This window comes from Lolium rigidum, chromosome 2 (genome assembly GCF_022539505.1).
Source record: "Lolium rigidum isolate FL_2022 chromosome 2, APGP_CSIRO_Lrig_0.1, whole genome shotgun sequence".
Classification (NCBI taxonomy): Eukaryota; Viridiplantae; Streptophyta; class Magnoliopsida; order Poales; family Poaceae; genus Lolium; species Lolium rigidum.
The window spans coordinates 172084582-172097594 of NC_061509.1; the positions used below are offsets into that span (position 1 = coordinate 172084582).

The 13013-nt window shown below is 46.0% G+C and overlaps 1 non-coding gene and 2 pseudogenes across 1 annotated transcript; all 3 read right to left on the reverse strand.

The window, feature by feature from the left end:
• Positions 1–4147: 4147 nt before the first annotated feature.
• LOC124693685 lies at positions 4148–4243 on the reverse strand (annotated as a pseudogene).
• Positions 4244–5355: 1112 nt separating this feature from the next.
• LOC124693967 lies at positions 5356–5504 on the reverse strand. Its single transcript, XR_007000405.1, has one exon. It is a non-coding gene; the product is annotated as a small nucleolar RNA snoR136 (small nucleolar RNA).
• A 75-nt stretch (positions 5505–5579) lies between these two features.
• On the reverse strand, positions 5580–5675 carry LOC124693687 (annotated as a pseudogene).
• Positions 5676–13013: the final 7338 nt, after the last annotated feature.

A 13013-nucleotide genomic window follows, 5' to 3' on the forward strand; every position in this document is an offset into this window, starting at 1 on the left:
GATTAGCAGTTTCTAAATTCCTTCGGCAGAGAGGGCAGAAATACTCGTTCTCCCATTGTCTCAATAGCAACTTGTCCGCCGTGAGCACCCGATTTAGTAGCAGTGTCCAAATGAAAAACTTGCACCTAGCAGGGGCCCAACCATTCCAGATCAGCTTGCTGAAATCAGTTCCGACCGCCCCCAAGAAATGGAGTCTATAAGCCGACTTAGTGGTGTATTCTTGTTTGCTCCCAAACCTCCATGCAATATCATCCTGCACGTTTGTGAGCTGGACCGATTCCACCAATTGTGCAAGCCTGATAAGCTGCGGCAGGTGTTGGACATCCAGGTGATGGCGAAGATCAATCATCCATTTCTCATTCGCCAGGGCGTCCTTGACCGTTCGGTTTTTTCTAACCGAGATTTTGAAGATGCCCGGATGTCCAAAGCCCTTTCTAGATGGCGAAGATCAAACAGCCATCTGTCTGTTGCTGCTGCAAATAAGGCCTTGCCCTTTCTAGATGCTGGAATGTGCATGTGGGCCCAAGGCTTGTTGGGTTTCTTCCATTTCTGCCACATCCACCTTAATCTAAGCGCAGTGCCAAAGTCCTTTATGCAGTGTACCCCCAAACCGCCCAATGCTTTGGGCCTGTGGACCTGCTGTGAAATCCCAATCCGGGAGAAAAAGGAGTTGAGCTTTTGATACTCTCCGCCCCAATCAGACTGTAGGGCTAGAATTTTTCGATCAAAGAGATGTTCCACATGTTGATGAAACTCTCAAAATTTCTGAAACACATTAGACTTATTTTTGAGCAAGTAAATCCATGTAAATTTGCTAAAATCATCAATAAAGCTCACATAGTACTTATAGCGACCAACATAAATTTTGGCCCGTTTGGATGCCTGCAGGCCACTGCGTTCTTGCATTAACCGGATCTCAAAGCACCCTTGGGATAGGCCCTGGAGGAACGCCCGGAATGGTAGTTTCTCCAGGGCCAGGCCCGTTGCGGCCAGAAGGCTGCACGCTTGGGGAAGGGAGACGGAAACGCCGGGAACACGTGCCATAATTAGCCTCACCGCTCCCCTCTCCGTCCTCTCACTCTCAACCGTACTCTCACCTCCCCCAAATTGTCACATCACCCGGCGCTTCCCCTCCTGCCAACCAATGCGCTGGACCGCCGCACGGAGGAGCACTGGTACCGGAGGAGACGTCGGCGAGCAGCAGCGCGACATCGGCCGGAACCTGCTCGCAGTCTTCATCGGCATCTCGAGTTCGCCCGCGACCTCGAGCTCGTCCTCGGCCAGAACAATGGCGGTAACGACCTCTCATTCACATCTTCGAACTCGTTCTACCAGAACATGCCATTCTCGGGCATTTGCGACGACATGCACATTAGATGTGCTAGGGTTTCCATTAGGATAGGGTTCGGATTGATGTTTGCAACGTGTTCCTCGCCATTGCTTGTTGTTCTTGTTGTTCACGGTCTCGATTTTCTTAGATCTATTACTCTAATCTTCAATCGTGGTAGATCCTTCAAAGATCGAGCTTTGGATTAGTGAAACTACCAGATTTTATTGTGCATGCATAGAGGGGGAGAGTTTTTTGTGTCGGGGTTTAGCATGTTGTGATTGTTGTGCGAAAGATTAAGTCGAGTCGCGCTAGTTTGTTCAGACGCAAGAGGAGTGGGAGGACTTGAAGAACGAAGTTGCTATGCTCAAGAATCTGCAGAGAACAAAAGCACAAGTGGAGAGGGCTAAGAAACGGGAATGGGAGGCAGAAAAAAGGCTTTGGAGGCTGAGAAGAGAAAGCTAGAGTATGACATATACGATCTGCTTCAAGCAAACTTTTCAATCAAGGATAAGCTCAAGAGGATAAGTTCTACTTGTGATGAGTGATGAATGTGTTCTAGATGTACTGTAGGAGAATTTGTAATGTGGCCTAAGTAAAATTTGTAATGTACCCTTAGTACCCCTCGTAATGTACTCAATTTAAACTGTTACTTGTGTTGTTTCTTGATTGAACTAGGCCAATAATTATAACATGGGATCATAGTACGAGGAGATGATTGATCAGAACCTATGGTATGACTTAACATGACCATACCATTGGTTCTGGTCAAATATCTCATCCATATGTCCTCATTGTATGAGGCCTCTGATACCCTATTTTGCATGTTTCTGCTTCTTCAGTTCTGCATTGGCCAATGATTTAACTATGGCACAACGGAAGGCAGGATGCTACCCTCAAAGTTAGTCATGTGTGCCGTATTACTAGCACACTAGACTTAGTTTGCGGGCAGTCCCTTTTCCTGCCGTGTGATCCTACATATGAGGCCTTGTTTTGGTTTGTCTAGTGCATTGGCCAATGATTCAAGAAAGGCACAATGGAAGTAAGGATGGCAATTTTACCCACGGGTACGGGTACCCGCGGGCACCGTACCCGCATGGGCAGGGTATGGGTACACTTTTATGCCCATGGGTAGTACCCATACCCTATCCGTTAAGTCATGGGTAGGGCACGGGTATAGCTTTGTACCCGCGGGTATACCCATACCCTACCCGTTTATTCTTAGTTTCTTATGTTACACGTCTACTTTTATTGACTTATGAGTTACTATACGAGAATGTGATTTTTATATTTTTTAATTGTTATGTACTCAACTACATGTTATCGAGTTGAGATAATTCATTTTTTAATCGAATTTATTATCGATAAATGCAAAATTGCGAGAAATTTATGTACAATTTAACCTACCCACCGGGTACCCAATGGGTACGGGTACCCGCCGGGTATGGGTATGGGTAAAGTTTTATACCCATGGGCACGGGTATGGGTAGAAGTTTATACCCATCAACTATACGGGTATGGGTATGGTATTTGCTCTACCCTGCCCATACCCTGCCCATTGTCATCCTTAAATGGAAGGCAGGGTGCTTCCTTCAAACTTAGTCGTGTGTACCATATTCGTTGTACACTAAACTTAGTTTGGGGACAGTCCCTCTACGTGCCATGTGACCAAATGTGTGAGGCCTCATTTGCGTTGGCCAATGATTCAACAAATGTACAATGGAAGGCTAGGTGGTGGCCTCAAACTTAATCATGTGTGCCACAGTCGTTGCACACTACACTTATGTATGAGGCCTTACTAATGTTATCAATGTCGTTTTTATCTAAACTACTTGTGAGCAGGCACACCTCTAATGTCATGTGTTCTTGGGGCAGACTGCTCAGGTTCCCAGCGAGGGACCAGCGAAGAAGCATCGTGGAAGGCCGGCTAAGGTCAGCCACTTCCACAAGGAGGCAGGGCCGGACCACTTCCTCCACATCATCTTCAAGCCCACCTTCGGCCGGCTCATGATCCCTAAAACTTTTGTCAAGTGGTTCAAAAAATTCCTTCCAACATCATCGTTACCACCAACACTAGATGCAACTAGAGGATGACTACGAGAAGAGAAGGCAATGACGCATTCATCAACTAGGGATGGACAACCTTCACCGTCACCCATCAACTCAAAGTAGGTCAGTTCCTCACCTTCAGAAGGTGTCCTCCTTGAAGTACAGTGTGTTCATCTTTGAACACAACATCACCGATGTGGTGAGCAGGTGCCCGTACCATGGCAATGACACCACGTGTGTCGTCTCCAAGCATCATGTTTGAAGCTAACATGGTACCATGTCGTGTCTAGTTGCTATTCATGTCTAGTGTGTTGAACTATGATCCTATCTACCGTATCCAAAACAATGATCGTCTCTGCAAAATGGTGTGTCGTGAACTTGTATCGTCTAAGTTCTCTGCAGTCTATGATAGTGTTCTTGCTTGTGTTCTATGATAGTATTCTCATCTATTTGATTCCTTTCCTCCATTGGTGTCGTGCCAGTTCGTAGCATATGATTTTCATGTAATGTACGTCCAGTCAAAGGAGGGCAGTTCAAAGCAATGTTAATATGAATAATTGAAATCAAAAGGTTACCGGAAATCACAAGATTCAAATTTAGGCACTGGATAGCGAGAGGAACGATTGCTTTATGCTTACCATCTCGTCAACCATAAAGTGAGTTCACAGGCACGAATACGAATACTTCCAAGAAAAGCAGATCATACAAAACCTGCAAGATCTATAAAACTACGAACACCAAAAGCCACGAAAACGAATCAAGATTTCATAAGACAACTCAGTCCCTTAGATGTTCTTAAACCATGCGATCATTTCCGCAGGAGTCATTACAGGTCTGTAACTGTAAAGTTGGCTCATCACGGTTGTCGGAAATCAAACGTATCGAAGCAGGACAGAAGAACCACGCTGCATATATGTAAATGTATGTAAGAGCCGCCGGCACCCTGCCAGAGGAACTCGTAGGGCACAAGAGGAGCAAACTCGGGATACAACGGGATGATGTTGCTTCAAGGGAATGAGTCTATTGGGAACCGATCAGCCTAAGAGACTGATCATCCCAATGACCAGATGACGAAGCACGAACAATTTAATGGAGTAAATCACGTGTTGATACCTTTGGCAAAGCACAAACAAAACAGAGCAAAGCAAAGCAAATCAAGATTGAAAAGACAAGAACTTTTGAACAATCCCTGCTGTTTTTAATTTAAACAAGTGGAACACTAGCTAAGGTAGGCTTGGGCTTTCAGTGTTCTACAGCATCAATATCACAGGGGCATAGGGAACTTTCAACTTTGAAAATTTCAATTACGTGGAACAATTGCTAGTATTGGCATGAGCATTCAGTGTTTTAAAGCATCAAGATCCAAGGGGCATAACTAACTATGTCAGTGAACGCAAACTGAGAGTGGTGAGCTTGGGCCGTGGGCTACATAAGTGAAACACTGGTAAAACGAGTGTCTGCATTCAAAACTGTGCCCTCCCTGTATCAATTCCCATGGGTTCACAAAGGTTTCACTTTAATCAACAAGTGATCTAACAGGATCAGCTCTAGAGCCTACGAGGAAAAACAAATTTTGAAAGTAACCATTTTACCATACTATTAACAAATTTCTTAGATGAAATGACAAGTCAATATGAAGAACCCTCAGGGATTGCTTTGACAACGCCTGCTCATGCCTGATGTTCTCAACCGGGCCATCTCGACGGTCAGGTTTACGGATTCACGCGATGCAGAGTGTTCAAGCTTCAAATCTTCAGCAGACAGAATGAGGGCTCCGTAATATTAACCTTCTGAAATCAAACTCGATTCGAATAGCCGCACACCGTGCAGCGGATGTTTGCCAAACAAATTTTATTATTCTGTTTTTTCTTTCCTTTCCTCCTTCCCAGTCAATTTATTCCATGTAAAGTGTGTCCAGTGATGGAAGGTCAATGTTCGGATGCAAAATCGATATAAAAAGGTTCAAGTTCATCAAAACAAATTGTCGTTCCTCGACGTCCAGTTGCATCAAGAATTCCGCGCTGGATAGCGAGAGGAACAATTGCTTTCTGCTCCCCGTCTTGTCAATGCCCAAGAACCATAAAGTGAGTTCACAGGCATGAATACGAATACTTTTAAGAGAAGCAGATCATACAAAATCGGCTACGATCTAGTATAAACTTACGAACAGCCAAGATCCACGATACGAATCTAGATTTCACAAGACAACTCAGTCCCTTAGATGTTCTTAAACCATGCGATCATTTCCGCAGGAGTCATTACAGGTCTGTAACTGTAAAATTGGCTCATCAAGGTTGTCAGAAATCAAACGTATCAAAACAGAGACAAGGTAGGACCAAATATGGACGATGTAAATGTATGTAAGAGCCGCCGGCACCCTGCGAGAGGAACTCGCAGGGCACACTAGAGGGGCGAACTCGAGATACAACGGGATGATGTTGCTTCAAGGGAACGAGTCTATAGGGAACCGATCAGCCTCGAGAGACTGATCATCCCAATGACCAGATGATGAAGCACAAACAAATAAATGGATTAAAAATAGATAGATGGCGGAGAACGAAGAAAAATCAGAAGAACGGAAACCAGATTCGCTGAGAAACAAAGAACGAACAAGTTGAAACAAATCTTCCGTCTGGAAAGTGCGAAGGAAGAAGGCGGAGGCGGAGGCGGAGGCGGAGGCGGAGGCGGAGGCGGCGGCTGCGATGAGGTTAGAGGACGGGGAGGCGAGAGCAATTTATAGCCGACGCGGTTCCTGTCTTGGCGCATCAAACCCTAATGGGCTAGCGTGCTGTGATGGGCCGCGAGAACTTCAGGCACGGTACAAATTACGGCCTTCGCAATTGAACGTTTCATGTAAAAATGATCCCACCTCAAGGGTAAATATGGTCCAAAAAAGACTCAAGGGTAAAAGAAAGGGTAGTAGTGGCTGTAAAAACAAAAGGTCGTTCTGGGCGTCTTCCAGAATATTTCGCCAGATTTTGTGCTATTTCTTTTGTTGCAGATCTCAAGGAGCAAACACGAATGGGCTCAGCTAGTGCTACCTCTTGTACTGAGTTTCGCAAAAAAATAGTAACGAGAAAATCCATCACGCATCCCATCACACATTGCACCCTCCATCTCCATCTTCAGAGGTATTTATTTAGTTTCTTAATTTTTTTGTGAAACAGACACAAAGGCTTACAGATACATACATACACTGATTTTAAAAATGTGCGCATACATGCTCTATCTCTATAAGCACCTTCGAGAAAGTAAATCCAATAAATTAATCAGACGGATCTTGATATTGACTAAGGTGATGTCGCTGCTCACTAAAATAATATTCAATATTTATGAGACACCAAAGTATCAAATCTAAGATTTGATCCCTCATGGGAAGAGGGAGGCACTACGCTCCAAATCATTTTAGACCATTACACTATTCAGAAATATTTACATAATCACAACATTAATAAATGGGTTTAAGCCGGGAGTGGTGTTTTGGCACCCGGGAGCATATGCTCCCGGTTTTTAAACTTCATTTTAAATGCACTTTTAAAATGTTGAAAAATTTGAACATAAAATTTAGTGGATACACCTCAAAATTCTACACGTTCACAAAGTGGTTTCACAGAAAATCGACATTTTGAGTGTCATTTGTAAAAAAGACAAATTTTTCTGTAAGAAAAAGTTGTGTACTAGACGTTTTGTTTATCTTTTTCACACAAGTAACAAAAAATGTCGATTTTTCGCAAGACTTGATGTGCGCACGTAACATGTTGATACGTAAGCGAGAAATTTTTTGTACGAATTTTTTGAACATTTCAAAATATTTTTCCGGTGGCAGGAGCATATGCTCCCATGTGCCGAATTGAATTTCCGGGTTTAAGCCACGCTACAACCCATCATGGAGACCATGATTGGGAAAGAAGAAGTAGCGGTGGTGATTCCAATGGAAATAACATCGGCAGAGTGGAGGCAGTGGTGCCGCATGGAGCAGGTGACTCCTTTTGGTCTTCTTCGCCAACCTTCCTCCAAGGTTTGATGTGTTGGATATATGCCCAAGAGGCAATAATAAATGTGTTTATTGTTATATCTTAGTGTTCATGATAAATGTTTACATCCCATACTATAATTTTATTAACCGGAAACATTAATACTTATGTGTTTTGTAACGTAAAAGAGTCTCTAGTAAGTCTCTTGTTAAACTAGCTTGTTGATTAATATATGATCATGGATCATGAACATTGGATGTTATTAATAACAAGATCATATCATTAGGTGAATGATGTGATGGACATACACCAATAGTAAGCGTAGCATATGATCAAGTCATTAAATTCGTTTTGCTTCAAGCTTTAAGCTACATAGTATCATAATCCTTCGACCATGAGATCATGTTAATCACCTACACTGGATGGATGCTTTGATGATATTAAGGTGACACTAAGTGTTCGGAAAATATAGGTTGAAGCATGTGGATCAATAGTGGAATTTGTCCATCCAAATGACGGATAGATATACTTTGGGCCCTCTCGGTGGAATGTCATCCAACTAGCTTGCAAGCATGTGACTGGCTCACAAGGGATGTCATATCACGCTACGAGTAAAGAGTACTTATCGGTAACGAGGTCCAACTAGGTATAGAGATACCGACGATCAAACTTCGAATAAGTAAAATATCGCGAGACAAACGGAATCGGTATCGTATGTAAATGGTTCATTCGATCGCGAAGTCATCGTTGAATATGTGGGAGCTATTATGGATCTCCAGGTCCCGCTATTAGTTATTGCTCAGAGAAGAGTCTCGATCATGTCTACATAGTTCACGAACCGTAGGCTGACGCACTTAAGGTTCGATGTCGTTTTAAGTAGATATGGAATGGAGTTCGAATATTGTTCGGAGTCTCGGATGGGATCCAGGACATCACAAGAAGTTCTGGAATGGTCCGGAGAATAAGATTCATATATAGGAAGTCACATTCCAAGTTTGGGAATGGTTCGGTACATTTATGGAAAGTTGTAGAAGATTCCAGAATCGTTCGGAATAAATCACTATGGCAGGTAGAGTCCCGGAGGGATTCCACAAGCCCTAGCCAACCCACCAAGTGGGTGATGGGATTCGTAGCATAGAAAACAAAAAAATTCCTACCGCAAGAACGAATAACAAGCCAAGATCTAATCTAGTAGATGGTAGCAACGAGATGAAGATCATGAGACTAACCCTCGAAGATTCCAAAGCCTACGAGATTAGATCTCGTTGTTGATGTAGTCGATCACTTGCCGCTTTCAAAAGCGCGTAGAAGTTCTTGACGGTGCCACAATCGGGCAGCACCTCCGCACTCGGTCACACGTACGGTGTTGATGACGATGTCCTTCTCCTCGTTCCAGCGGGCAGCGGATGTAGTAGATCCTCCTCGGAATCCCGCCAGCACGACGGCGTGGTGACGGTGGTGGTGGAGATCTCCGGCAGGGCTTCGCCGTAAGCGCTGTGGGAGAAGAATGAGGAGGGAGTAGCTAGGGTTTGGGAGAGGGGAGGGGCTTGGGGCGCCGGCTTGGGAGCCCCTTGATGGTGCGGCCAACTTGTGTAGCCAGCCCTCTACCTCTCCCTCTCTTTATATAGGTGGAACCCCCAAGGGTTTGCCCAAAATCCGAATAAGAGTCCAACTCAAAAACTTCCATATGGGTGAAACCTAGGGGAAGTGGGATTGCTCCCTTTCCTTCCCCTATGGCCGGCCATGGAGGTGGAGTCCACCACCCCTTTGGCTGGCCGGCTAGGGTTGGTGGAGTCCATCCGGGACTCCACCTTCCATGGTGATTTCTTCCGGAAAGTTCTAGAACATTCTGGCGCCTTCCATAAATGCACCGGATCATTTCCAAACTTGGAAAGTGACTTCCTATATATGAATCTTATTCTCCGGACCATTCCGGAACTCCTCGTGATGTCCTGGATCCCATCCGAGACTCCGAACAACATTCGAACTCCATTCCATATTCCATATCTACTTAAAACGACATCAAACCTTAAGTGTGTCACCCTACGGTTCGAGAACTATGCGGACATGATCGAGACTCCTCTCCGATCAATAACTAATAGCGGGACCTGAAGATCCATAATAGCTCCCACATATTCAACGATGACTTCGTGATCGAAAGAACCATTCACATACGATACCGATTCCCTTTGTCACGCGATACTTTACTTGTCCGAGGTTCGATCATCGGTATCTCCATACCTAGTTCAACCTCGTTACCGACAAGTACTCTTTACTCGTACCGTGGTATGTCATCTCTTGTGACCTAGTCACATGCTTGCAAGCTAATCAGATCACATTCCACCGAGAGGGCCAGAGTATATCTATCCGTCATCGGGATGGACAAATCCCACTCTTGATCCATATGCCTCAACTCACACTTTCCGAATACTTAATCCCATCTTTATAACCACCCATTTACGCAATGGTGTTTGATGTAATCAAAGCATCCTTCCGGTGTAAGTGATTTACATGATCTCATGGTCGAAGGACTAAGTAACTATGTATCGAAAGCTTATAGCAAGTTGAACTTAATGATTTGATCTCATGCTATGCTTACTATGGGTGTGTCCATCACATCATTCACCTAATGATATGATTTTGTTATTAATATCATCCTATGTTCATGATTAGGAAACCATGATCATCTATTAATCAACAAGCTAGTTAAAAGAGAGGCTTACTAGGGACTCTGGTTGTTTACACAACACACATGTATTAATGTTTCCGGTTAATACACTTATAGCATGGAGTGTAAATATTTATCATGAACACTAAGATATAACAATAACTATTTTATTATTGCCTCTCGGGCATATCTCCAACAGTGGGATGGACTCCACCTTGTTGGCCGGCCATAGAAGAAGGAAAGGGAGAAAATTTCTTCCTTTCCATCTAGGTTTCCAATTTTCGTAAGTTTGGGAGTTGGACTTCAAAGTGGTTTTTGAGGGAACCCTTGGTTTTGCACCTATATATAGAGGAGAGGGAGGGGACTGAGAACACCAATCCAGCCGCACCACCAAGGGGCTACCAGGCCGGCGCCCCAAGTGCCCCCCTCTCCCAAATCCTAGCTACTCCCTCCTCCTGTTTCTCCCGCGGTGCTTACGGCGAAGCGCTGCCGGAGATCTCCACTACCACCGTCACCACGCTGTCGTGCTGGCGGGATTCCGAGGAGGATCTACTACATCCGCTGCCCGTTGGAACGGGGAGAAGGACATCGTCATCAACACCGTACGTGTGACCGAGTGAGGAGGTGCTGCCCGATTGTGGCACCGTCAAGATCTTCTACGCGCTTTTGAAAGCGGCAAGTGATCGACTACATCCACCACGAGATTTATCTCGTTAACGCTTAGCGATCTTCGAGGGTATGTTGATCTTCACCTCGTTGCTACCATCTACTATATTAGATATTGGCTTGTTATTCGTTCTTGCGGTAGGAATTTTTTTGTTTTCTATGCTACGAATCCCTACATGATGTTGATGGATCTTGAGGTGCTGGAGGTGTGGTGGCTATGGATGTTGTGATGGTTGTTCTGTGGATTGATTTAGGAGGTGGCTAGGGTTCCCTCCTTAAATAGGCTCTTGCAGATCGGTTCAGTGTATGGGAGTGTTTCACTTCAAATACGCCTTTTCCCACTTTAAAAATGGTTTGGTTTGATGATTTCGGCCAAGCTGATGTTGGTACGGCTGCACGGTATGACCCTACGCTCGTACCATTTGCTCATTGGCTGCTCTCTAATGTTTTAGTATTTTAGGCATCATTTATTTGTACGAACTTTGATTGGGGCGTTCTTCGAATCATTAGATTCATATGGATGAGAGATACAATACCATGGTCTTGGATCTTTATTATGCGATGATGGAAATTTTCACTTTTCTAGCTTCCATATGACTTAAGTTTTGGTGAATGTAACCGCTCCATATTGCCCCCTCTTGGCTCCCTTTAGAGCATCTCCAGTCGCGTCCCCCAAACCGTCCCCCAAAGGGATTTGGGGCGCGCCGGACAAAAAAAGCGTTCCAGCCGCGTCCCCCAAAGCCCTTTTTTGTCCGGCGCGCCCCTATACGGTGTCCGGCGCCCGAGCCCGTCCCCGTCCCACGGGGGACGCTCCGGGGACGCCGGACACAACAAGCGAGGCGGGGAGTGGCGGGGCCGACCCGTCGGCGGCACAATTAATTTAAACCTAACCGTCGCCTACCTCGCGACGGAAGTTGTCGGCGCGCAGCGACGGTGCAGGTTCCCGCAGAGGGCGCAGCGACGCGTCCCGTCGCGCCTAGCTCTGCGTGCCGGCGTTAATGAGCGCCACCGCTCCTCCGTCTCCCTCCGGCCTATAAAAGGGGCGCCTCTCATCGTCCCTCTCACACGCAAACCCTAGCGCCTCTCTCCCAAACCCTAGCCGCCACCATCTCTCAACAAGACTCGACGCTATGTCTGGTAGAGGCGGAGGCCGACCTCGCGGCCGCGGCCGTGGTCGTGGTCGTGGTCGTGGCCGCGGCATAGCTGAACGCTCGCCGTCGCCTCCCACGCCGCCGTCTTCATCGTCGGAGATGGACGTGGAGCCGGACGTCCTGTTCGAGTTCGTCCACGTCCTCAAGGGCGACCCGCGCGGCATCCAGAGGCTGCCGGACTCCTTCGCCGAGTACGTCGGCGGCGTACGCCCGCGCACGATGCATCCGCGGGAGCATTCGTGCGGCTACTGCCGGTGGATCGTCAAGGCGATCTACGACGCGCGCGGCAAGATGTACCTCAACATCGGCCGGGAGAAGTTCGCGCGCCACCACAGCCTCGAAGCCGGCTTCATCCTCGTGTTCTCCTACTTCGGCAACGGGGACATGAGCGTCAAGGTCTTCGACGAGAGGCGCTGCCTCCGGGACTACCACGTCGACGGGGACGACGACGGCACCGACGAGGAGGACGACCGAATGAGTGTTGTTTCTTCGCGGCGAATACGTGCACGGAGGTTTCTGCCTGTTCGCCTCATCGGTAGAACCAACAAGGGCACCATCCTCCCGCTGGATTTTCCGAGTTTAGGTGATCTGGGTGTGCCCTCGAGTGTTCTTTCTTAGCAGCGAACACACGAAACCTTCGATGCACGGCCTAGTTAGGTTTAGTTTCTTTGCAATATTTTATATTTGTGTCCACCATGGTTCAAACTATGTATTAGTTTGTGGAAAACCATGTTCCAAACTGTGTTTTCGTGTAAACCACGTTCCAAATTATGTATTAGTTTGTGGAAATTGAAATAAAAATGCCAGAAAAATTATTTTAAATGTTTGGGGGCGGCGTTTGGGGGACGCGGCTGGGGAGCGACGTCCCCCAAACGCGGCACGAACGAAACACGTCCCCCAAACGCTCGATCCGGCGCGGTTTGGGGGACGGTTTGGGGGACGCGACTGGAGATGCTCTTACCATGTTGTGTTCATAAATTTCCATAACACGTACATACACCAAAGACAAGGTAAAGTATAAAATTCTAATAAAAACTATATGTTCTGCAACAGTCACATGAGAATGCATGGAAGCAAGTAATCATGTATGATGAACATAATAATTGCTAGATGAAGCATTAGATATGCTTAAAACACTATATAAATCCACTCATCATGCGCGATTTGGAAACCTCATC